The sequence below is a fragment of the Paroedura picta genome, chromosome 4 (assembly GCF_049243985.1).
Source record: "Paroedura picta isolate Pp20150507F chromosome 4, Ppicta_v3.0, whole genome shotgun sequence".
Classification (NCBI taxonomy): domain Eukaryota; kingdom Metazoa; phylum Chordata; class Lepidosauria; order Squamata; family Gekkonidae; genus Paroedura; species Paroedura picta.
The window spans coordinates 129,606,472-129,630,929 of record NC_135372.1 but is presented as its reverse complement, the minus strand read 5'-3'; the positions used below and the strand labels follow the sequence as shown (position 1 = coordinate 129,630,929).

Here is a 24,458-nt window from a genome sequence, read left to right as displayed (position 1 = left end):
AAATCCAGGCTATTTTAAATGAGATTAAAAACCTTCAATTCTTATTCGACAATGGATCATTTTAAAGTTCCTGAATTCATGGCTGTAAGCCTGGGCTTGGGACCTCAAAACTCTTTTGAGTTAATTGCCGAAAAGCATCCTATAAGGATTAAGATATTGAATGCCAAGAGGAATTGCTCTGCTGTTGTCCCACGTGGGCTCCGAATATATAAAACCCTGATGCAGATTGCCATGAATTCAGCAGCAACCATCTAATCCTAAACAGGATTATGGCCTTCTAAAGTTGCAGCCCTAAGAAAACTTCCTAGAATCATAGAATCATAGAGTTGGAAGGGGCCATACAGGCCATCTAGTCCAACCCCCTGCTCTATGCAGGATCAGCCCAAAGCATCTTAAAGCATCCAAGAAAAGTGCTTGAAGACTGCCAGTGAGGGGGAGCTCACCACCTCCTTAGGCAGCCTATTCCACTGCTGAACTACTCTGAAATTTTTTTTCCTGATATCTAGCCTGGAGAGTAAGGCCCAAATAAAATACTTCTGAATAGACCTGCTTAGCAGCATTCACTATATCCATGGGCTCTGAAGGGTGCTTAGAATTGCCTTCTAGCTTACCTTTCATCTGGATTGTTTTATAGTAAGCCTATGCATTATCAACATCCTCCTCCTCCTCCATCAAATTGCACCCAATTTATGGTGACCACGGGTTTTCGAAGGTAACAAATGAACAGAAGTGTTTTACCATTGCTTGCCTTTGTATAGCAACTATGGTTGCCAGCAACTGAAACCAGGGTAGTATAAAAAGACATGATTTAAATGCCAGAATTAAAATACACTCACCGAGAAATAAATTAAAAACACAGGCATCTATTAAAAACATATATGTGGAAGGAAAGGTATGATGGGCCCCCCCTCACACTTCAGTTCCCTCTAAAAAGCAAATGTTGTTCCCTCACTGACCCAACTTCCCTTGTAGCATGGTTTCTTTCTTGTAATTAGTGCAGCTGGCTGTCCCACCCTGTCACTGACAGACATTCTGGCTTTAACTCAGCCCTGGAACTTTATGGCAATGTGTAAGAGCCCTCTTTTCTAAAACCTTTTCAGAACGGCACTGAGACCATTAAAGTCCAGCCCAAACAAAAGCTTTTATTTAACGTACAGGGGAGGGGGAGATGGAAGGAGGAGATCAAACTTTGATACAAGAAACAGCTGTTGTACAGTTCGTAGAATCTGAATTACAGACTTTAGAGAGGTTTATATGTTTTTCTTAGTTTCTGAGCATTCTCATGGAGATGTTTTTGTTTCACTTCTGGCTGTTTATGAGTTCCTCTGAACTCCCCTGGTTTTCTAGAAGGCAGGTACCCTCTGCTAGTATACCACTCTCCTTTTCTAGTATCACCAGCTTCCCTTTAACTTCTTTGGTGTCTGAATCAATTTTCTTTCCACACCAGTCCAAGGAAATCCTCAACCAATTCCCCCAGTTTAGCTGGGCAGGGATCCTTCTTCTCCCCCTAGAAGATGTATCTGCCCCCCTCCTGAACTGGGAGTCTCACAACACTGCTCAAATCCCACTAATAAATAACAGTTCCATTTCTTCCACTGAGTAGAATGATGCCGAATCCAGACTATTAGTCAAGAACATTTCTTCAGACCAACATTAACCTCAGATTAGATGTTATACAGCTAAGATACAGACAAGTAGTCTCTAAATGCAGGTTCTGTCAGGATCTCAACTAGAATAACCTCCCTCCCACGCACAGCTCTAATAACAATCCCCTCACTGCTGTTGCTGGCCAATCAGAGTGCTTTGAGCAGCCTTTGTTAGTGAGGAATTAACCTTTCACTTACTGTTACTTCAGCACTTGGGGCCTAGCTTTTAAAGTGCTGTCCATCAAAAGAGGCTATTGAGGAATTGCAAGAGAAAACAAGAAAAAGTCATCACACACTGGAGGAAGACAGTAATAGAAGGGAATAAATGAATATCTCTGGGGAGAGTTTTCTGTAATTTTGGCACCGCAGCCAAAAAGGCACTCTCATGGGTTGCTCCCTGTCTAGCCTCAGCATAGGGCTTGTTGCCAGGAACCTGCTCTTTCTGCTGCTGCTCCATCAGGCAGTATAGGGGAAATTAAAACAACAACAATGATGTCACATGAGACATGATGTCACTTCCAGAGAGAACCTGGAAGTGATGCCATATAATTTCAGCAATATAGGAAGTAACATTTATTTTCTTTCATTTCTATTTATATATACTGGCCCTTCTCCACAAAGTGAGGTTCTGAGTGTCATGCAGGGAATTGCTGGGGGAAAAAAAGATGGTTTTGTGAATCCTGGAGTGATAGAATATCACTTCCAGTTTTCCCCGGAAGTGTTTCCTTGTTACATACATTGTTGGCATCCCCCATGTTGACAACCCTAAAGGTTGAAAGAACCTGAAGCAAGACCTCAGAAGATGGCAGACTTTGATTTTCCTCATCTCACACATACCTCATGATCTCCGAAAAGATCATCCTGGCAGTCATGAAAACCTTATGGATAAAATGTTGGATGATGGAGCACTGATCCTAGTCTGAGACAAATCACTAGTTTAAACCCTAGTCTGGATTCTGGCCTTGGGTGCCTATGATTGTGTCTTCTGTATTATCCCCTTTGACTAGAAGAGACTCTCTATGATTAGCTCTCTATGGGAGCTGTTAATCACCTTCTCCATTCCAAGAGGTTGGGGAGAGGCCATGGTTTAATGGCAAAGCACATCTACTTACACACAGAAGGTCCCAAGTTCAGTCCCTGGCATCTCCATTCTACAGGTAGCAGTCGATACGAAAGACCATGAAGAATTGCTGCCAGTCCAAATGAACAGCATTGACCTTGATAGAGCAAGGGCCTGATTTTGAATGAGGCAGTTTCATATGCGTACAATACAATGGGAAATGGAGGGCTGCAGTGGGGCAGAGGAATTAAATGGCATCCTCCTCCTTCCCTCCTTGCCAGAATAGTTTTCACTAATGTCAGACGCACCATTGCTGCAAGAGAAAAGGAGAGGCAATCCTACTCGATTCTCCCTCTAACAGCAGCCCATTGTCCCATTGTGATTCCTGCTTCCAATCATGAGAGGTCACATAGGGCTGAGGGAAGAAGGAAAATGAGAAGAAGCTGCCTTCTCGCAGTACATGGTCAATTTTCTCTTTCCCCCCCAATTTTAATTGATTATTGTTTAAACTCATATTATTGCAAGCAGCCTCAAGAGCAAATACACAAGAACTGTTGAGATTTCCCCCCGCTATATCTTCTTTTTGTACTGTGATTATTGGATCTATGTTTGTTTTACGTCTGGGTTTTTATTGGGGGTTTTATTCAGACTGTTGTAACCCACTGCAAGCCATCTGGGAGTGGCGGGTAATACATTGAAAATAATAACAATAACAACAACAACAACAATAATAATATTGAAAATCTGTAGAAGTCACACGGCTTATCATATGGGGTTTGCAGTGTGCTTACTAGGGATGGGTGATTCAGTTCAGATCAGCCGAACAGGACCTATCCATGCCAAATCACCCATTCCTGTACTTTAAACCAGCCATGGTTTGGCCAATTTAAAGGAAGGGTCTGGGGGAGGGAATAGTGTGTGCCAAACAGCTTTAAATGCCTCCTGCCCCCCAGCCTTCCTGGGCACTGCCTGGGAAGGTAGAGGGGGAAAGCATGCCAAGCAGCTGATCTGTCATGATCAGCTGCTTGGTGTGACGTTTAAATGCCTCCTCCCAGCCTTCTGCGGCAGCAGTGGCACTCTCTACTCCCTTGGAAGTGAGGGGTGGGCGAAAGAGGCATGTGCGCAGAAAAAAAAATGGACTCAGATTCAGTATGAATCGATTCAGCCAAATCCAAACCAACTAAGGGTGATTTGGAATCGGCCCAAATAAATTCAGACTGAATCTGAAATGGTCCAATTTTTTTCACATGCCTAATGCTTATTAGGAGAGCATTGGAAGTGCTGGAAAGCAGAAATGGTCACATTTCTCCAAAATTCCCTGTGCATTATGGAGCTATATTGTCTGCCATTCTCTGATGCTGTTAGCAATAGTATTTTATGGTACAACTTCAATGAAATGAATGGAATCATTCACATGCGCCTAGGGTGGTGTGCATGGTGGTGGTGGCAGACATCCACATCTGCTTGTATTGATTTTTTTTAAAATAACATATTCCCAGCATAGATATTTATCAGAGTGTACATTCCACTGTTCAGGCAACTTCAGGAGCATCTTCAGCCTGGGGCTGGTGCTTTTGTTCAAGGCATTTCATAATCATTTCCGTTGGAGTTCAGGGAATCTACAGGTCAAAGGGAGAGCCAAGGGTGTCACCCAGCTATTAGCCCAAAGGTATGACACTGGATCCATGTTAGCATCTGGTTATCTCAGTTTTATCATGCATTTACTATTTACTACTGAATATATAGAGCCTCTTGTGGCGCAGAGTGGTACGGCAGCAGACATGCAGTCTGAAAGCTCTGCCCATGAGGTTGGGAGTTCGATCCCAGCAGCTGGCTCAAGGTTGACTCAGCCTTCCATCCTTCCGAGGTCAGTAAAATGAGTACCCAGCTTGCTGGGGGGTTAATGGTAATGACTGGGGAAGGCACTGGCAAACCACCCCGTATTGAGTCTGCCATTAAAATGCCAGAGGGCATCACCCCAAGGGTCAGACATGTCTCGGTGCTTGCACAGGGGATACCTTTACCTTTTACCTTACTGAATATATAAGATTGAATGCATTTGCAATTACGGTTTCCACCTCTGGCTTAAGAAATTTCTGAGAGTGGCACTTGGAAAGGTCAGTGTTGTGTCATGGGAGCTCAGTGGGGATCTGATGTCATATTTGGACTTCCCTTTCGCCTAGATTATATGATCTATCATAGAGTTCGCTCTCCAACACCCCCATTTCCTTGTGGGGAATTGATCTCTGTAGTGTGAAGTCATCATTCTAGAAGTCCAGGACAGAACCTTGAGGTTGGTAACCGTATTTGTAATGTACAAATCTGTTAATTACTTATGGGACATGTCGTACAATGCTTTCCCAGATGTGCTTTTTCCACGCAAAAGAAGCAAAATCCTCCAACAAGAAGAACTTTCACTAGGAAATCACAGTGAGGATCATGTGAAGATGACATGTCCCACTGCTCAAGTCCATACATGCATAGCATTTTTAGGTACAATACCAGCGATAAAGAACAGAAATGGAAGCACTGCTTGCTGGGAGATGTAGTCCAAGAGGAATAGAAACAGGAAATAGGAAGGAGAGTGATGCAACAAGGGGAATAGCTCCTGGGTTGGAATCCTGGCTCCTCCCATTTTGTTACCAGATCAGTCCGTGAGCAAAGCACCAAAGCGCTCTAGCAATACTCAAGCACTGGGGTAGCCAGATGCCATCGCTTGGTAACAAGAGGGCCTCTGTAGGCGTTAAGCCAGTGAATTATAGCTGCAGAGGCAAATAAATATTAAATAAGCAACAGAGGGTCAAGCGGGCTTGTAAGATGCACCCGATACTATGGTAATTCAGTCCAAACAAAGTACCTGCTAGACATTCATTTAAAATGGCTAGATAAACAAACAAACAAACAACAAAAAGACCCTACTTTAGAAAGATAAACTGGAAGTGGCTGTAGAAAGAGGTGAGGCGAACAAATAAGCAAATACCCCTTTTTTAAAAAAAGAAAGAAAAGAAAAAGGAATAAAAAAAGAGGGAAAGAAAGAAAATTCCCCTACAGGTTTAGCCGATAATGTCAACGAGCATCATTCTTCCTGCTTTCTCGGTATATGTCAAGTCCTCTATTGCTTCTAATCTGTTGTAAGCTATATTCTCTATAGACAGATATAACACCAGAGGAGAGCATTAAGATCACCTATTCATATATTTTTTTGACATCTGAAGTACAGTCAGATCTCAGTAGGACCTACTGCATTTGGCTCGGAGTGGATCTGTGATCTTATCTGATATGCAATCCCGCATAAAGGAACTGCTGAGCAACACAAGAGATGCATAAATATTAAACGTTTCGGAACAGTTAACTCTTTAGACGAGCTGCCAGTCTGGAGGTGGGGAGGCAGGGAGGGAACTTGAGCAAAGAACTGAAGGAGGCAGGACGGATTCGGAATAGGTGGAACCATTTGCTAAGAAATGGAAAGGGAAGGGGACGGCATATGGAATCACCGCAGGCTTTTCTTCTTAAAAAAAAAAGAAGACTATATCTAAAGTGAATTTCCCTTGAGTGTGATTCCAAAGGAGAGCATGATGCAGGCATAAATATATAAGGTGCAGTTCAGAAAGCAAATATATATTACAGGCCTGGCACCAGGCCTTTGATGGCTCCGTGGGGGGAAGAGGCAGAGGCAACCAGAAAACTTGTTATTTTGTCAACAAATATGGGATATGGATTAGGCACCGAGGTCTGCGCTGGCTCTTTATCATCACCCTCTAAATTTAACATTTTAAGATCCTAAAAACAGGCCACGGTCTTTCTCTTTGGCAGGATGCTGTTTCACTAGAAGAGCAAAGATCATTCACGAAAGGGGCCAGTTCTTTCTCAGGCAGAATTGCCACTTGCCAACATCCAGGTTTGGCCTGGAGAGCTCCCAGATTTACAACTGATCTCCAGATCACTTAGGGTTGCCAGGTTCCTCCCCCCCCCCACCCTTCCAGCCAGGGGTTTTGGAGGAGGAGGAGGAGGAGAGAGTTGGTTCTCATATGCCGCTTTTCTCTACCAGAAGGAGTCTCAAAGCGGCTTACAGTCGCCTTCCCTTTCCTCTCCCCACAACAGACACCCTGTGAGGTAGGTGAGGCTGAGAGAGTCCTGATATTACTGAAGAAGAAGAAGAGTTGATTCTTATATGCCGCTTTTCTCTATCAGAAGGAGTCTCAAAGCGGCTTACATTCACCTTTCCTTCTCCCCACAGCAGACACCTTGTGAGGTGGGTGAGGCTGAGAGAACCCTGATATTTCTGCTCGGCCAGAACAACTTTATCAGTGCCATGGTGAGCCCAAGGTCACCCAGCTGACTGCATGTGGAGGAGGAATGGGGAATCAAACCCGGTTCGCCAGATTAGAAATCCACACTCCTAACCACTACACCAAGCTGCTCAATGAACCCTATGGCATCATACCCCAAATCCTGCCTCCTCAGGCTCCACCCACAACATTTCCAGGAATTTCCCAACATGAAGCTGGCAACCCTAGAGTTCTGCAATCCTTGAGGAGTGTCTTCTTCTAACTTTGTTGTAACAGTCCTGACCACCCCCACCAGCAGTTCCATGCTTATGCTATACACCCCCAACCTAAATCAGTTAGGGGCTACTGAAATACTGTTTTACTGTTTCTGGAAATTATAAATTTAACAAATTAAAAAAAAAACAAATAAATATGTGATTTCATATATTTACTGATGATTGAATTGTTTTGTTACCCACCTTGAACATTCAGGAAGGGCAGGATATAAAAGCAAATATTTTGGGGCAGGAATGGGAAGGTGACTGTAAGCCGCTTTGAACCTCCTTCGGGTAGGGAAAAGCGGCATATAAGAACCAACTTTTCTTCTATTTATTATTTACATTTCTTAAGTATTGAAGGAAGTACTTCTGGCTGGAAAATAACCACTTGAGAAACTTACAAGCTGCGTTTACATATTCCAATAAATCATAGAATCATAGAGTTGGAAGGGGCCATACAGGCCATCTAGTCCAACCGCCTGCTCAACGCAGGATCAGGGCCGTACAGAATGTACATGTAAATGCATGTACATTCTGCATCTACATGTGTGCATCTGTTTGAAAGAAACAGCAAACTTGGGTTTCCTTTACAAAGAACACTAAGGATCTAGATCACCAAAGATCAGTTCCTAGGTCATATGCCTGATTTCAGGCATAGGTTCCGTTGTCCATAAGTTGAATGTAACATGACCAGCATAGACCACTGTCTTCTAGTTCTATATCATCTGATAGATAACACATCAATTTCCCAAATGTCACCCTCTGTGTCAGACCCATTATTGATCTGGAAGGGGCTTTTGATACCATCCCTAGAAAAAGATACAACACAATTGATAAAAGTCTGCTATGGCTCATGCAGAAACTTCATGCAGCCCTTACAGTTCAGGTCACTCATACATCACAGGCTTGCAGCAAAAAAACGTAGTATAATACTTGTATAGCTAGAGTAAACACAACTTCATAAATTCTGGGCCTGCCCAGAGCTTTAGGGGAATCACTTTCTTGGCAGTGGACATAAGGCCAACTTATCACTGGAAGCCCAGCGCTCATGTAGTAGGAGGGGTCTCACCAAAAAAAGCCCTTTATTCTTGCACGGTACCTAATGACTTAAAAGCAGCCTTTCTCAGCCTTCTTTTTGGTAAGAAACCCCTAAAACATTCTTCAGGCTTCAAGAAACCCTGGAAGTGACATCAGCAGGCCACACCTTCCTGCCTCCAGAAATCACATGTCACCAGAAGTGACATCACACAGACACTCCCACTGGGTAAGACATTACCAGGCCACTCCCACAGCACAGGGAGTGACAGCACAGAAATACCTCTGACTTCTGGACTGGCGGTCAGTTTGCTCTTCTTCACCAAAGAGAGCCTGCAGAAACAGAGCTGGGACAGGCCTATGTTGCTCCATGTCCAAAAACAGGGCTGTAGCAGGCTTGTGCTGCTCTGTCCACTCCTGTTAAAATGGGAGTGTTTACCTCTTTGGATTCCAGTCACTACCACGTGCAACAAGCCTTGGATAGAAAGGATTTGTATGCCTCTTCCCCTTCCCACCCTCTCCAGGCCCATCATTGGCCATTTCAGGAGGGGAGGGCAGATCAACATGACTCTGTATAAATTAATTAACACTCACCCAATCCGCAGAACCCTGGAAGCCCCAAGTTAATGTAGGTTGTCAGCAGGCTCTTGGTCCTCACTCTGTGACAACTCACAGGCTTCTGCAGTCAGCAACTGTCTTGCTAACCTGGAGTGGTGCCTTTTAGACTGGAGCTCTCTTCAAGCACAACTTAATTGGCTAAGATGAGCCAGGTGGGCTGACAAGACAAGGAGCTGCAGGTGGAGGCAGGACGAGCTTCTGCAACCACTTTGGAGTCTGAGCATTGGTTTGGCTGGAGCTCCATTCCCTTCCGCTGGTCAGAGCTCTCTGCCTGCTCAACATCTGACTGGTGTAAGCTCTCATCCAGCTGAGGCTCAGGTGAAGCTGGGAACTCCTGGCAAGGCTCTTCCTCTGAGGTGTCCTCACTTACAGGACCTGGGCTCACAACAGCCATAGGGTTTTCAAGGCAGGAGAGGTTCAGAGCTGGTGTGTTGTTACCTGTCTCTGTGTATCATCTCTCATCCAAATACTAACCAAGCCAGCCTTGTTTAGCTTATGAGATCAGGCTAGCTGGGATCATTCAGCTCTACAGCCGTGGATTTCATCTGGTAAGCTTTTGGGTTGGATAAGTGCTGGATTTTTTAAATATAGCTTATCTGAACTGATCTGTTTGAAGTGCTCTTTCAACTAGATATCATGATTGTTTATTTTAAGATATACATTTCAAATATGCTATGCTAAGCATTATTTTAATGTTCCTCTAGTGTAGCCTTTCTCACCTTTTTTACCATAGAGAACCCCCTGAAACATTCTTCAGGTTTGAGCAACCCAGAAATGGCATGATCGTGCAGAATATGGTTGGGAAGCATGGCTGTGCATATGTGATTGTGTTGTGTACTTCGAAATTTGTGCAATGTTATAGACTGTCGTAAAGTTCTATGTAATTTGTGTAACGTTCCATGTAAACCGCCCAGAGCCGTAGGGAAGGGCGGTATAAAAATCCAAATAAATAAATAATAAATGTCTACTCAGGGCCCCTCCCCTTCCCACCCCCTCCAAGCCCATCATTGGCCATTTTGGGAGGGGTAGGTGGGTCAACGTGACCATATATGGTCATATCACCTGATAAATGTTCCTATTCCAAATGACTTTTCCCCATGCAGTTCCCATGATCCCTATCAAAGTCTTTTTGGTGGCCAAAGGGAAAACCTGGTTGGATCCAACCCAATGATAGCAAAAATTATTATAATCAACCATTGGCAGAATGGGCCCCAGCATCTATCCCAGGCCCACTCACAGTGATCAGTTAAATATGCAAGAGCACAAACTTAAGTTCATCTTCAAACAGGTGCTTAGAGCAGGCACCATTTTACACAAGGAGAAAGATGGAGGTAGGGATTTTCTGGAGATTTAGGTGTGGAGCCTGGAAAGGCTGGAGTTTGGGAAGGACCTCTGTGGGGGTATGATGCCATGGAGTCCACCCTCCAAAGCTCCCATATGATCTAGGGGAACTGATTGCTGTAGTCTGCAGACCAATTGTAATTCCTGAAGATCTCCAGGTCTCCCCTGGAGGTTGACAACCCAAACAAGGAGCACCAGCCACACTGGGAGGCCAAGTGGTTTCCCCTAGCAGATGCTCCCCAGCATAACCTGCCAGCACAAAGCCAAAGCTACAAAAGAACAAGGGAGTAGAGGAATAAAACATTCTTTTATCACCACTCTGACAGGCATTATATTGTGCTACAGTGTCATTTGTTTAGTTACTGCTACGGCAATTGCTGAGCAGAAATCTTATAAGCAGCCATATGGCACCTTTAAATGAAAGCCATTATGCTTTTCATGAGTAACCCACACTGTTTCTGTTCAGGAGCAAGAATCTACCGTTTCCACCCAATGCCAATTGCTTTGGCTACAGCAGTGTTTCTCAACCTGGGGGTCGGGACCCCTTTGGGGGTCAAATGACCCTTTCACAGGGGTTGCAGCAGGGCAAGTATCTTGGCCGGGGGACGCCATCCACACAACAGCCTTGCAGGGTAGATGAACATTGAGCATTCCTCTGTTTGGAGGAGAGGAAAAGAGCGAGATCAGCATGGTGGGACAAGAGGCAGAACTGAACTGAGAACCCTGGGGGGAAAAAACCCAATTTATATACAATCATGAGCAATGGATCTTCATGCCATTGGTCAGTTTCGGTCTAATTTCTGTGAAAGAACCCCTGCATAATTTTATGGCTGGGGGTCACCACCACATGAGGAACTGTACTAAAGGGCTGCAGCATTAGGAAGGTTGAGATCCACTGGACTAGAGAGTAGGAATGATATCCTCTTGCCGAATTAAGTTGGTTGTAGAACAAGGCTGGCTAAATGTTTTGAATTGATTTAAGAACAGGATTGACCCCAAGGTGCCCACTTCAGGTTCAAGTGGAGCAGAGGGTTTTATTCGGGGGTGGGGTGGGAGAATTCATAGGAAAGTTAAAAAACTTGTTTTTAGGAACCTTTAAAGAGAATTCTAATGGCTTGTGTTGTCAACACAGAGCCAGACATCCTTTCGAGAGGAAAAGGATGTGTGCTTTTGGCTAGCATTGATAGGCTGAGCCAGGAGGATTGGGGGCAGGGACATGGTGTGCGCGCAGGAGGGGAGCATCACAAGCATTATGATGTCACTGCGAGGGAAAACCCAAAAGCAACAGCGTTAAAACCATAGTTTCCACTGGTTCCACCACCATCACTTCTTGGTTTTCCCCAGAAGACTTACAATCAACACCAGTCAGTTTTAAAGATTTAGATTTAAAGAGAGATGGCAGGCAACAGTAGCTCAGGACAGGAAATCGCCGATCCTAACCAGGGGGTAGACAGGGTTGTTTTTTGTCACATATCAGTTTTAGAGCAAATTCAATTACTCATCCATGGTAATGAAGGAGAGATTAATTCAAGACAATGGAAAAGCTTCTGAGAAATAATCATATACATCCTCCATGGTGGAGAGGAATGACCTCCATCTTCTCTACGCTCCTGAAATGGTGCCCTGGTCCAAGGGTCAATTTTGATGAGATGTTAAGAGCACCATGATCAGATTTTCCTGGCAGTTTTGCAAGTAAACTGGATTCAGATCAGGGAGCTGCAAATCATTAAAGTTTTTCCACTGCACACTGTTGGGCTTGTTGAAACTGACCCTTCCCCCCCCCCCATGCCACTGTGGGCCAAGGAATGGAAAAAGATAGTCAGAGCCATTCCGCACCCAATAAAAAAGGGAAATACTCATCTTATGCAGACACCATATTTTTGGCGTTTTGCGTACCATCGCTAATATCCAGTGTTCCAGCAGCAAACCAGCAGCTACATCCTTCATTTTAAAGCCATAGTTTTATAAAAAGTGGATTCCCCCAGCCATGATGCGCAAGTAGGAGGAGAGCAACCAGAAAGCCACACGCCAAGGACATGTGCGTTACCGAAGTGGGCAAAGTATCGTGCTCTCCATCTCCAGTACCCACCCTCGAGCCCACCTCCCTCTCCCTTCTACCAGGAACAGGGCTTTTTGGGGGGCAAGCAAACTGCCTGGAGCAACGAATACTCGTTGCTTGACCTAAGCCAGGGGTCATCAAAGTGCGGCCCTCCAGATGTCCAAGAACTACAATTCCCACGACCCCCTGCCAGCATTTGCCGGCACAAAGCATGCCCCCCTAGGCCTCCCCCCCCCCCAAATATTGTGAGGACCATTTTTTCTTGAGCTTCAAGGTTGGGGGATGGCATTAAAATGAGCACTATTCCAACAAAGAAGTTTCACTTAAAAAAAACAAACACTTGCATCACTCTCCCTTTAAAACAGGGATAAATGTGATTGGCTGTCTGTCATGTGTATAGCGCTTCCCTCTCCTCCGCCACTTCAGGCAGCCATGCAGAGTGCCAAGAAGCAGCAATGCAGTCCACAGGGTTTCCAATGCAAGAGATGTTGGGAGGTGGGCTGCCATTGCCTGCCTCTGCATAGTGGCCCTGCCTTGCTTTGGTGGCTTCTCATCCAAATACTAAGCAGGGCCAGCCCTGCTTAGCTTCCATGATCAGGCTAACTCCTGGTTGATGCTCTGGCCAGGAGCCCCAGGATTGCAGTAGACATCAGGAAATGATATGCAAGATCCAGGTTTGCTTACAAGAAGATTTTAATAAATAATGATCAAGCTTACAGAAATAGCAGGCTAAGTTCCCATCTGCTGGGTCTTGAACTCACACATGCATAGTGAAAGCCACACCTTGAGACAGCTAAAACTAAGCATCTTATATGTTAAGTGCTGGCTACCTAGCAAGAAAGAGCCTCTTGTGGCGCAGGGTGGTAAGGCAGTGACATGCTGTCTGAAGCTCTGACCATGAGGTTGGGAGTTCGATCCCAGCAGCCGGCTCAAGGTTGACTCAGCCTTCCATCCTTCCGAGGTCGGTAAAATGAGTACCCAGCTTGCTGGGGGGTAAATGGTAATGACTGGGGAAGGCACTGGCAAACCACCCCGCATTGAGTCTGCCATGAAAACACTAGAGGGCGTCAGACATGATTTGGTGCTTGCACAGGGGGATACCTTTACCTAGCAAGAAATCAGTAATCAAGCTATCCCGAATACTGAGATGAGCCCGACCATCTCACACCGGGTGTCTAGTGGTGAGAGGAAACAAATCAGGCTTTGAAGTGCTAACAAGCATGAAAGAGAAGAATGTTCTCCTGGGAGCGACCTGACGGGCCCACCCTCACAGAACTCAGGGCAACTAAAGATCCAGCACCAGCCTGTAACAAAGTTGGAACGACAAAGGGTATACAATCCCTTCCCCTTACTCACTGCAGCCCTGCTCTGAACCACATGGATGAGTGTCAACCCAAGTTCTGTGGGTCAAAGGGGACAGCTAGGGGAAAACGGGACAGTAAGTCAAGGTATCCCAAGCCTATAGATATGTCATAGTCTGATGAGAAGAGTTACGAACTGCCCAAGCTGTTCAATGTGAACTTGTAGATCTTGAAAAACACATGCAATTTGTGGCTAAGTTTCCATTAATATTAGCATAGATAAAATCAATCCATTTTATCAGGCTTGGACACTTATAATATGGGCAGGACTGTTTTGACGTTTTATGGGTCTTTGGAGGCTTTGTTAAAGCGCTCTTCAAGCTCAGTAATGTTCCCATTTAAATTTTTGTTTCTGGACGGCGATGAATAAGCTTAAAAGTCAGTTTCAGGAATTACAGCTTGAAGATGCTTGAATCAGCTGTGGCTTCTCCGGAGATATCCTGCTTCTGAGGGGCTAGGCATTATCCCGGAAGTGGGATACATTTATTAAGCACATAATGAAAGGTTGTGGGAATCGGACTCCATCTAGTCAGTTAAATTAAATCCTTATCCATAGTTCCTCTATATATTTGTGAAACAGACTTGGGGGTGGAACGTGTCCAGCTGTCTGAGTTGGAATAGGGCCAATCAGGGTGCAGGCAGCAATGCTGGCTGCACCCTGATTGGCCCTGCCCCTATAGCTCCCACCCTCCCTCCTTGGACGCTAGCCACGTTCCTCTCAGATGCGCCAGAGACAGAGAGACATACAGAGCCCTGCCAGACGGAACTCGAGCCCTCATTCCCACCTATTGCTCCTGCTGCGAGGGAGGCAGAGAGAGACACAGGGAGAACTGCACCAAACTGCTGACCAGCCCTGCTTCCCTCCTAAACATGAGCCCTAATTACCTGCTATGGCTCCTGCTACCACGGAGAGAGAGACACAGAGAGCCACCCCTGATGTGACGGAGGGAGAGACAGACAGAGCTGCCCCAAACTGCACACCAGCCCTGCTTCCTTCCTACAAACTAGCTCTGATTACTTGCTATGCCTCATGCTGCAAGGCACACCAAGAGACATGCAGCGAGAGGGAGAGAGACACACACACACAGAGATCTACATCTCCCGATGTCCCCTAGGCCCTAGTGCCCATTGCATTCCTGGTTGCAGTGGGCTTTCTTGCTAGTAACATAATGAAACTCACTCCCCATCATGATGCCATAGTGCCAACTGTGTATTAACAGTTACTCTCAGCTGAGATGGGTAGTACTGAAGGATATTCTAAGTTTTATTTCATGGTATACAATAATTGGGATGAAGAATACCATTTTCTGCAGCAGTCCTGTGCTCCTTATAACATATAGAAAAGTTGATTTTTTTAAAAGCCCCATAATTTTTTACTCTAAGGCAGCGGCTCTCAACCTCCTCCACGCCGCGAAGAGTAGGAGCTCAGATGACATCCTGCAGACCCCGAGGGGTCCATAGACCCCTGGTTGGGAATCCCTGGTTGAGAAGAAGAAGAAAGCATGTACCTCAAATTAGGTACATTAGAGAGCCAGTTTGGTGTAGTGGTTAGGAGTGTGGACTTCTAATCTGGCATGCCAGGTTCGATTCTGCGCTCCCCCACATGCAGCCCGCTGGGTGACCTTGGGCTCGCCACAGCACTGATAAAACTGTTCTGACCGAGCAGGAATATCAGGGCTCTCTCAGCCTCACCCACCCCACAGGGTGTCTGTTGTGGGGAGAAGAAGGGAAGGCGACTGTAAGCCGCTTTGAGCGTCCTTCGGGTAGGGAAAAGCGGCATATAAGAACCAACTCTTCTTCTTCTTCTTCTCAATTTACACAACCACCCACCATCTCATTAACTTTAAAAAAATGTGATGCCTGGAGTTGACCTGAGCTCTGGAGGCAGAGATAAGGACAGTATCCAAGAGGGAGACAAGACTGGAGAGAACATGGAAGGAAAGGGGGGGGGTAAACAAGATGGGGGAGGGCTCATTAGGTTGGCCGGCATTTAAAAATGGTCCCTTGAGCCGTCCTTTCAATTTTTAGTTTGATCTCCAGCAAATATCATGGGTTGTGACTTAGTCCCCTGCCACGTCCACACTTTAAGCCCTTATTAAAGCGACAGGATCCTCCCCCCCCCCCCCCTCCTTCAGGCCAGTCAGCAACCTGAGAGCCGATCTGGAGGCACCAAAAGCCACTGAGATCCCTCCGTGTGGTTGTATAAATGCCACAGCGGCTCTTAGAGCGGCCTTGACGGGACAGCTGCAAACTAGAAACTGTCCTTCCTTATCTTGTACGGCTCTCCTTAGCCTGAACATGAGAGGTGTGATCCCAGCTCGAAGACAAATCTCTCTTTTTCCCTGCGTCCTTTACCAAAAATATCTACACTCTGTTTAATCAACTTCTGGCCATCCTTCCCTCCCACCCTTCACCTGCAGTCTTACTGGGAGGCATTTAGTCTAGGAACGTATTCTGTGCAATCTCATGTCACAGCTCTTATTTAACAGGCATTTTCCTCTTAAATTTGACTCTCTCTTTTTTTTTTGGAAACACAACTTGCTGTTTTACTGCCCATTTTCTCATCTTCCCACTCAAGCCAAAGGCGTGCAACAGACGTTCTGGAGGGTTCACGCAAAATAGAACGTACCCTAATGCTTTGCATATTTAGGTTGGAAACCTTTTTATGAAGTGTTACTTCGGTGGGGGTTGGAAAAGGAGGGCAGGGGGGGGGCGGGGAGAAGAAAGATCAGTTCATCTTTTAAAAGGAGTGATTGATGGCTGCCACTCAGCCGTTTCTTCATTCTTAGCTGCACCCTTAGCCCCTGTAATAAGTTTTTCATGAACACCAGGCCGTGATTAAAGAACGGTATTCATCATAAGCCAAGCAGAGAGCGGGCGGACTTTGACGGGCACAATACCGTATTTCAATCCACGGCGTCCTTTCTGTTAAACTTGATCTGCTGCCTCATTAGCGGTGCAGCAAAAACACACAAAGCCCTTTGTAAACATTAATCATAAATGTTCAGCCCCAAAATTGGGGGGGGGGGGGAGGAGAGGGTGGCGGCTCTACCCTCCTGAACATACTAAATTGCCTATTATGGAACTTGTCCAGCTGATAACAGAAGTTCAGTGACAATTTAAAGATTAACAGGATGTGTTCCAGAACGAGATGATGCAAATCTTAGTTCACTTCATCGCATGTATGAGGAATACTAGCATTAGGCTGATTTAACTAGTTGTGTGAATTACAGCGGTGTCGATTCAGCACAGTACTTCTTTACTTGGAGCATGACTTTTCCACCCCCCTCTTGCTGGATCATAAAATGCCCTCACCCCAATGCTTTTCCTGGAGGGGCTAAATAAGTAATCTCAACCCCCCAAGCTTGGTGTAGTGGTTACGGTGTGGACTTCTAATCTGGTGAGCACAGGGCATAGAGGGCCGTGGCTTTTCCCCGATATCATCTCCTGGCTCTGAGATTCAGAGGTTCAGTTCCTCTGGATGAGGAGGTTCCCTTTAGTCACCATGGCTAGCAGCCACGGAGAGACCTATTCTCATGAATCTGTCTAATCCCCCTTTAAAGCTGTTTATGCCTGCGGCCATAACTATATCCCCTGGCAGCAAATTTGACATTTTAGTTGCTGAATCTACTGCCCAGATCTTAAGGATCCTGCCAACATTGATCATCACCTTCAGGAATTACTCACAAACTACAGCTGAGGGCAGCAGAGAAGGTGCAAGCAGGTCTTCAATGCTAAGCACGGCCCGTTCCGCACACATTGGATAATGCACTTTCAATGCACTTTAGAAGTAGATTATCCTATCCTATTCATTAGAAAGCCAGGTCCTGAAGCTCAAATACTTTGGCCACCTCATGAGAAGGAAGGACTCCCTGGAGAAGAGCCTAATGCTGGGAGCGATTGAGGGCAAAAGAAGAAGGGGACGACAGAGAATGAGGTGGCTGGATGGAGTCACTGAAGCAGTCAGTGCGAGCTTAAATGGACTCTGGGGAATGGTAGAGGACAGGAAAGCCTGGAGGGTCATTGTCCATGGGGTCGCGATGGGTCAGACATGACTTCGCACCTAACAACAACATCCTATTCTGCACAGAAAAATCTAGCTATCAAAGCACATTGAAAGTGCATTATCCAACGTGTGCAGAATGGGCATGTTATGAGATCTTGGAAGCTAAGCAGGTATGGTCCTGGCTAGTATTTCGACGTGAGACCTCCAAGGAACACCAGGGTCATGACGCAATGGCAAACCATCTCTGCTCATCTCTAGCCTTGAAAACTCTAGAACAGGGGTAGTCAAACTGTGGCCCTCCAGATGTCCATGGGCTACAATTCCCATGAGCCCCTGCCACACACACACCACCAGCATCTGACATAATAAGAAGCAGAGCAGTTTTCTAACTCAACGGCCAAAGTTTAGAAGAGCAGAAAAGCACATATAATTTGTTTTAATCTGATTTCCGTTTAATATTATTTGTTTTTCCTACACCAGCTAACTCAGGGAAAATAATTCTAATTGAATTTTGAAGTAATAACAACATTGTTTCGGGGTGCATTACGCTGGCTAAATGGAATTATGTTTAATTTCTGAGCTGAAATGAGTATCTTATAGTGGTGCCAAACCCAGGAAAATCGGTGGAAAATTCATTTGTAAAAGTATTACGGGGATGTGTGGTCTGGGTATCCCAAACTAAAATTGATTAGCTGTATCTTTCTAGTCCGGTTTTCATCCTGCTGTTCCTCCAAGAAGCTTGGCATAGAATACCTGGTTCTCCCTCCTCTAACTTCAATTTCACAACAACCCTGCAAGGCAGAACAAGCAGCTAGCCTGATATAGGTGGTGAAGGTTTTGAACTCATAACTGGGTGGGATTTTGAATTTGGGTTTTGCAGAGCCTACTAAAACCGCTATGCCTCACTGACGCTTGTCAGTGCTCTGATTCCAGTTAAATAGAGCTGGACAAGTCTTGCTAGTGGAATGTTCTTGGGCGCGGAAGTGCTGGCTTCAGAGAGACGGCAGCCATGGTAGACTGCTAGACGAAAACAGCTCTGAGTCACAAAGCATCTGAGGGAGATTACAGATCTCTGTAATCTCTGTAAGAGCCTCTTGTGGTGCAGAGTGGTAAGGCAGCGATATGCTGTCTGAATCTGTCTGCCCATGAGGTTGGGAGTTCAATCCCAGCAGCCGGCTCAAGGTTGACTCAGCCTTCCATCCTTCCGAGGTCGGTAAAATGAGTACCCAGCTTGCTGGGGGGTAAATGGTAATGACTGGGGAAGGCACTGGCAAACCACCCCGTATTGAGTCTGCCAAGAAAACGCTAGAGGGCGTCACCCCAAGGGTCAGACATGACTCGGTGCTTGCACAGGGGATACCTTTACCTTTACCTTTACAGATCTCTGTTTGTAAGAAATGGATTACACGTGTGCACAGCTGTGAGTCAGATAGGGGGCCACACAGCCAAGGAAAAGAGACTTTAACCCTTCAGCTTTTTCACTGGCTGAAATGGGGTTCCCCATGCTATTATTATTAGCAGAGTCAAAGGGGGGGGAGAGACTCCTAAAGCAGGGGTAGTCAACCTGTGGTCCTCCAGATGTTCATGGACTACAATTCCCATGAGCCCCTGCCAGCATTGTAGTCCATGAACATCTGGAGGACCACAGATTGACTACCCCTGTCCTAAAGGATAGGGAGAGGGAAGATATTTCCTTTTGTAATCTGTCTTTCCCCCTCCAAAATGATCATTCTAGGGTGGGGACTCTGAATTTGGTTGACTAAACCCACCTTTCTCAACCTTTTTCCCACTGAGAAACCCCTGAAACATTCTTCAGGCTTCGAGAAATCCTAGAAGTGGAGCAAATTGTGCAGAATATGGTTGGGAAGCAAAGCAGTGGACACGCCCACCCAAGACCCCTCCCCTTCCCACCCCCTCCAGGTCCATCATTGGCCATTGAGGGGGGGGGGCAGGTCAACATGACCATATATGGTCATATCACTCAACAAATATATTAAAAATTAATTAACTCCCCCCTTTGGGAAACCCTCCCAGGGCAGCCAATGAACCCCAGGGTTTCATGAACCCCTGATGGTTGAGAAAACCTGGACTAAACCAAGCAGCGATTGAATTCAAAGACTAGCCTCCATCTTCCTTCCCCATGTAGTCTCAATCCCAATCAACTCCTACATGTTCCGTGCAATTTACGGCTTAGGGGGCTGACAAGAGATCTGTAATTGTTGTCATACCTGATAACTGATATGACAACATACTGATAACTCTGTTACTTTAGCAAGAGATTATGCTGCGTATTTGTGGGATATCTACATGATGCTGTTTACTCATTTCCTTCCAATTTACTCTGTCCTTAAATCTGCACTGTGGCGATTCCTATTTCATTGTCTGAGGAAGTGTGCTGTGCACTTAAAGGCTCACCCCCTAGAATAAAATTTCGCTGGTGCCATCAGATTCATGTCCTGTTGTCATTTCTGTTTTGGCCCTCAGTGAAAAGGCAACAGCAGTGGGGGGGGGGGGGGGGAGAAGGCAAACTGCAGATTAATTGGAAAGACATTAGGGTTGGAAAGAGACTAGGAAATTGGAAAGAGACTAGGCTCCCCCCCCCCCCGGCACGAACGGCCGCTTCGGACGCAGAAGCGCCCAACCCTAAAAGACTGAACACCCATCCTCCACTCAGTTCCTAACCTACCTCGCAGGGTTGTTGTGAAGGTCAAATGGGAGAGAGGAAAACAAAGTAAGCTGTTTTGGGTCCCCCTTGGGGAGAAAGATAGGGTATACAAATTACCAAATAAATGTAAATAGAGCAGGAGTGCACAGAACCTGGTCAGCCCGGCAGGAGCCTACCTATGCACTTCCTATGCACATCAGTTCTGGATGCAAGAGCCAATAATTGCATGTCAGCAAGGGCAATGGTGGGGCCTCCTCCCCCTCCAGAGGCATTGATATCAAAACATGTCCTGTTGTGTACAGAGGGCTACTGTGAGTCTGTGGTATCGTGGTTAAGAGCGTTGAACTGGTATTTGGCAAACGTGGGTTGGAATCTGCTTCCTGGAGCTCGCTGGGTGACCTTGGGCCAGTCATTCTCCGATGTATGCTGCTTTGAGGAGAAAGGCAGGGCACAAAAATAATTCCATGACTAAATAACGTATCTGATAGATATGAAAATAAAATAATTATTATGTAAATAAAATCTTTTGCCAAAATATACCATCCTTCTCATGTGTTCGGTTACAACTGCTTTTTAGTTGCGATGCACTTCTCCTCTCCCGCGGTCATTTTTGAAATCAGTAAGGAACCATTCCCTTAAATAAGGGACAAGATGATTTCTTATTTAACTCTTTACTGAGACCCCCCCCCCAACAATCCAGTCTTCCTTCCTTCTGCCTCTCTCCTTGGCTACGTGGCCACGATACAGGGTCTCATCCTCCAAAACCTTGTAGTGCCCTGTAAAGGTAACAGCCCAGAGTCTTCCCTACCCCAAACTGGAATGTGGGGCAACCTTTTGCTTTAACACCCCCACCAATTGTGTTATTTTAATACAGGAAATCTTTATTCCAATTGCCCCCCTCCTCCAAATGGCTGATTCGAAAATGCGGCTGAAAATTTCGGATGTCACTATGACATCACAAGATGTCATAGTCCCATTGTATACGGCACTGGTCAGACCACACCTGGAGTACTGTGTGCAGTTCTGGAGGCCTCACTTCAAGAAGGACATCGATAAAATTGAAAGGGTACAGAGGAGAGCGACGAAGATGATCTGGAGCCAAGGGACCAAGACCAAGAAGATAGGTTGAGGGACTTGGGAATGTTCAGCCTGGAGAAAAGGAGGTTGAGAGGGGACATGATAGCCCTCTTTAAGTATTTGAAAGGGTGTCACTTGGAGGAGGGCAGGATGCTGTTTCTGTTGGCTGCAGAGGAGAGGACACACAGTAATGGGTTTAAACCAGTGGTCCCCAACCTTTCTGAGGTTGGGGACTGGCAGGGCATCGGGGTGCGGCCCGCGGCCCGCGCGGGCCATGCCCACGGGCCGCGCCCACGCATCGGCCCTGATTCCCTCTCCCCGCCCTCCCGCAGTAAGAAGCTTCCCGGGCCGTAAGCTTGCGGCCTGGGAAGTTTTTTACTGCGGGGGGGGCGGGGAGAGGGAGCCGCGGCCCGGCGCCATGGCCTTCGTGGCCCGGCACAAGGCCGTGGCCTGCAGGTTGGGGACCACTGGTTTAAACTACAAGTACAATGATATAGGCTAGATATAAGGGAAAATATTTTCACAGTCAGAGTAGTTCAGCAGTGGAATAGGCTGCCTAAGGAGGTGGTGAACTCCCCTCACTGGCAGTCTTCAAGCAAAGGCTGGATACACATTTTTCTTGGATGCTTTAGGATAGGGCTGATCTTGCATTGAGCAGGGGGTTGGACTAGATGGCCTGTATGGCCCCTTCCAACTCTATGATTCTATGATTCTACGTGTATAGCCATTCTAAGCGATCCAAAGGATTTCTTCCTTTGGAAACATTGCCATCTGCGGAATTAGCCTTTCCCTATCGTGGCGTTTCCTCCCAGAAACCATATGCCTAATTGCTCCGTGCATTCTTTGAACCTTTTCTCATACCTCCGTTCTGGACCTGCTTCATCTCAATGTCTCGGAGGTCACTGTTGGATAGGAATCCTGCCCATATGGCGCTCCATGTTTGTAGGCCAAACTTTCCCCACCCTAACCCTTTCCATCTTTTGTGGAGGGGGGGGGGAGAAGAAGGATGTTAAGCAGGCCTCGCAGAGATCAAGCGTGCCAGAAAGGGCAGTTCAGCAAGCACATTTCTAATCTCCGTCTGTTTGTAGACTGAGAATGGCTGCTTGGGACTTTGATAACTTTGGGCCAATTGTGTGAAAGTCCTGCATTTGAAAAGCATTGTGTTTTAGCTGGATAATATGAGAGTTTTGTCTGCAGAGATTATCATTCTGGATGATAAAACCCGCATGTGTGAACCTGGTCTAAGTGAGCTCAGCCAGGCAGTCTTGGTTGGAAAACCCTACTATACAATAAAATTAAAACAATGGAGAGCACCTTATGACATCCTCCCCGCAATAAAAAAAGTCAGCAAACAAGAGGATGACCCATGCTCTTCTGTTCACCTTTGCAACTGAAAGCTTCCTGCTCGTAAACGGCTTTGCCAAAAGCTATATGTACAAGTCATGAAATTTCACATTAGCAAATAGAAAGAGGCTAGCTGCTTAGAAATCTTTCTAATGTGGCCATTTTTCCATTTCCAAACCCTGGAAATCATCCGTGTGGTCACCTTGCGCCACGTGGCAGTGTGGGGATTCCCAAACCATGAGCCAGAACTGAAACACGTAAGGGAAACTGATTATTGTGGGTAATTCCAGAAACATCACTGTGGTCCCATCCCTAAGCCCATGAAGAAGAGTGGAGGGGTATCGTGGGCTGCATCTTAGCTTCTTGTTCCATTCCTGTTTGTGCCTAGTGCTGCCCTTCCATTGACCCAAGCTCATGAAACCAAATGGTAGACACCAATCCAATATGGGACTGTTCCAAATATACCTGCCATTTGGTTTGGGTGTTGATCAATAAGACATATATGTATTATATATCTATCCAAAGATGGGTAGATGTGCTTCCCATCCTTCCCCTTTCCTGCACAACCACAGGACCTCTGTCTTGGAGGGGTTGAGTTTCTGGTGTCTCTGCTCTAACCATCAAGCGATGGCTTCCAAACATCAGATGAATGTATCCAGGGAGAGTCCAGGTGGCCATCCATGAGGAGATAGAGCTTGGTGTCATCTGCCTATTGATGGCATCCTAACCCATAACTCGGACTAGCTGTCCTAAAGGGCATATGTACAATGTACAATAGAGCCTCTTGTGGTGCAGAGTGGTAATGCAGCAGTCATGCAGTCTGAAAGCTCTGCCCATGAGGCTGGGAGTTCGATCCCAGCAGCTGACTCAAGGTTGACTCAGCCTTCCATCCTTCCGAGGTCGGTAAAATGAGTACCCAGCTTGCTGGGGGGTAAAACGGTAATGACCGGGGAAGGCACTGGCAAACCACCCCATATTGAGTCTGCCATGAAAACGCTAGAGGGCGTCACCCCAAGGGTCAGGCATGACTCGGTGCTTGCACAAGGGATACCTTTACCTTTACCCTTTTACAATGTACAATATTGACTGTAGGAGTGTACTGCCCCCCCCCCGCCCAGTATGCTTCCATTTCCCTAGAAATGCTGGAGTTCTTGATGGTGCCATAAATCAGAGCTGCTCCTTGGCATGATTCAGCAAGATTCCAGTTTGCATCAGTATGGATGCAGCCTGTCTTTTTTGCTCGGCGTTTGTTATTCTCCGCACATGTAACAAAACGTCAGGGGATTTGAGTTTCTCCCAGGTAAGATCACTAGTGCTCGACTTCTGGGAGTCGAGTTGTTTATCAGGATCCAGGGATAAAAGCTGGATGGGGTCCAAGTTCATTATTGAAGCCTGTTTTTGCAGTTAAAACATGCTAAGCCTAAACATTAATCAAAATACCCAGGAGAAGGATTTTGCAGCTTTCCAAGGACACAGTAAGCCACAACACTGGTTTCCCAGCGCATTACCGTGTGTGTTCACCTCCCCCAGATATCTTACCCTTCGAAATAATGTCAGGGACAAGTGAAACATGGGAACTCTTTAAAAAAACAATAATAAGACAGGGCTATGTGGGCCCAGCCCCAAGCTGTGCTTCTCCACTTCTTTTTGCAAGCTGTTGCATTCTGGGAGTTATTTTAAGCAAGAGCTGTCAAATTTTA

The 24,458-nt window shown here is 46.1% G+C and overlaps 1 protein-coding gene and 1 long non-coding RNA gene across 2 annotated transcripts in view; both read right to left on the bottom strand.

Annotated features, from left to right (window-relative positions):
• LOC143836396 (uncharacterized) overlaps positions 1-8,695 on the bottom strand; it is a 60,637-nt gene extending 51,942 nt beyond the window's left edge. The window contains exon 1 of the long non-coding RNA XR_013230601.1: positions 8,571-8,695. This is a non-coding gene — a long non-coding RNA (uncharacterized LOC143836396). The remainder of the gene's footprint in view (positions 1-8,570) is intronic.
• The window catches only part of TSHZ2 (teashirt zinc finger homeobox 2), a 421,574-nt gene that overhangs the window by 286,134 nt on the left and 110,982 nt on the right, over positions 1-24,458 (bottom strand). The gene's annotated exons all lie outside the window — the stretch shown is intronic.